Genomic DNA, 2,471 nt, shown 5'->3' on the forward strand with positions numbered 1-2,471 from the left:
AGGTCTAACATAACATTATAAGCTTATGGTTTTGGTTTGAGAAGGACTTGTTATTTAGATGAAACCAACGATCCCAAGGCTCTTTTATTATATTGCTTTTTAACCGTTTAAAAACCCCCAACTTACAATTCTCTTCTCTCTTCTAATCACCTCTAAAGGTTAATTAAGTTGAACTACTCCCTGTCGGAACGATACTCTTTTATACTACTTCGGTAAGACCGTGCACTTGCGGTTTTATCTCATCAAGTTTTTGGCGCCGCTGCCGGGGAGTAAACTAATTTAATTAATTCTTTCTTTGTGATTAGAACTCTTTTCTCTCCCCTCTTCTTCCCTTCTTCTTTTTCCTACACTTGATTCGGGTGGCTTAAAGATAATAGATAACATGGCTGAGGAACGCACTCTTAAGTAGTATTCGATCCCTTCTTCGGATGAGCCATGCACTATTATAGTCTACCCAACAGTTCAAGGTAGCAACTTCAAAATAAAACCTGCACTACTAATTCTGGTGCAACAAAACCAGTTCTCTGGATCACCTTCCGAGGACCCAAATTTACATATCTCAACCTTTTGGAGACTTAGTGTAACTTGCAAAGACGACCAAGAAACCGTCAGGCTACATCTCTTCCCTTTTTCTCTAAAAGATAAAGCCAGCAATTGGTTCAATTCATTGAAGCCTGGTTCCATTACCTCATGGGACCAACTGAGAAGAGAATTCCTTTGTCGTTTCTTTCCCCCATCCAAAACTGCCCAACTTAAGGGAAAACTTTACCAATTTACTCAAAAGAATGAGGAATCTCTTTTCGATGTGTGGGAACGTTTTAAAGAAATACTTAGACGTTGTCCCCATCACGGTCTAGAAAAATGGTTAATCATCCACACCTTTTATAATGGTCTAACATCTCACTAAATTGACTGTTGATGCAGCTGTAGGTGGTGCCCTAATGAACAAAGACTTCACAACAGCTTATGCGTTAATTGAGAACATGGCTCTAAACCTCTTCCAATGGACAGAAGAAAAAGCAACCATCGATCCTTCGCCCTCTAAAAAAGAGGCAGGTATGGATGAAACCTCTTCCATTGACTATTTATCTACCAAGGTGAATGCATTATCTCAAAGACTTGATCGCATGAGCACACCTACTTTCTCACCTCCTTGTGAAACATGTGGCCTATCTAGTCATTCTAACACCGATTGCAACCTAAGTAGTGTTGAGCAGTTAAATTTTGTTCACAATGGCCAAAGAGTTGTTCAAAAATCTCACATTGAACTTTTAATGGAAAACTATTTTCTTAAACAATCTGAACAGCTCCAAGAGCTCAAGGACCAAACTAGACTTTTGAACAACTCTCTTGCTACTCTCACAACAAAGATAGACTCTATCTCCTCTCACAACAAAATTTCTGAAACTCAACTCTCCCAGGTAGTTCGTAAGGTTAACCACCCCAATAAAATGAATGCTGTCACACTTAGGAGTGGTAAGCCACTCGAAGACCCCATAAGGAGAACCGAGACCGATAACAGTGAGAAAGAAATCCACGAACCACCATCTAGGGAAACCAGAGCAGAAAGAGAGGAACCACGAGTTGAGGAAAACACGCCACCTCCCTTTAAGCCAAAAATCCCCTTCCCTCAAAGGTTTGCCAAATCAAAGCTAGATGAGCAATTCAAAAAGTTCATAGAGATGATGAACAAGATATATATTGATGTGCCATTTACCGAGGTCCTAACCCAAATGCCCACATATGCTAAATTTTTGAAAGAAATCCTCTCTAAAAAAAGAAAGATTGAGGAAAGTGAGACGGTTAACCTTACAGAAGAATGTAGTGCCATCATCCAAAATAAATTGCCACCAAAGCTTAAAGATCCAGGTAGTTTTTCCATACCTTGTGTCATAGGGTCGGAAGTTGTGAAGAAAGATATGTGCGATCTAGGAGCCAGTGTCAGCCTAATGCCCTTATCACGTTATGAGAGGTTGGGAATAGGGGAACTTCAATCAACAAGGATGACCCTACAACTAGCAGACCGTTCTGTTAAGTATCCAGCTGGAATCATAAAAGATGTCCCCGTTAAGGTAGGAGAGGTATATATCCCCGCCGATTTTGTTGTGATGGAAATGGAAGAAGACAACCAAGTACCAATTCTTTTGGGAAGACCTTTCCTTGCCACTGCAGGAGCTATCATTGATGTAAAAAAGGGTAAGCTTGCCTTCAATGTAGGTAAGGAAACTGTTGAATTTGAACTTGCTAAACTAATGAAAGGTCCCTCCATTATGGACTCTTGTTGCATGATAGACATGATCGACCATTGCGTGAAAGAATGCTCTTTAGCATCAACTGCACATGATGGTTTGGAAGTATGCTTGGTTAACAATGCAGGTACAAAACTGGAGGGAGAGGCAAAGGCTTATGAAGAACTGTTAGATAGAACTCTTCCAATGAAAGGTCTAAGTGTGGAGGAGTTAGTAAAAGAA

The 2,471-nt window shown here is 40.3% G+C and overlaps 1 non-coding gene across 1 annotated transcript; it reads right to left on the minus strand.

The window, feature by feature from the left end:
* Window positions 1-748: 748 nt before the first annotated feature.
* On the minus strand, window positions 749-855 carry LOC120577798 (small nucleolar RNA R71). The gene has a single exon (XR_005643779.1). It is a non-coding gene; the product is annotated as a small nucleolar RNA R71 (small nucleolar RNA).
* Between the last annotated feature and the right edge of the window lie 1,616 nt (window positions 856-2,471).

The sequence above is a fragment of the Medicago truncatula genome, chromosome 8 (assembly GCF_003473485.1).
Source record: "Medicago truncatula cultivar Jemalong A17 chromosome 8, MtrunA17r5.0-ANR, whole genome shotgun sequence".
NCBI classification, from domain to species: domain Eukaryota; kingdom Viridiplantae; phylum Streptophyta; class Magnoliopsida; order Fabales; family Fabaceae; genus Medicago; species Medicago truncatula.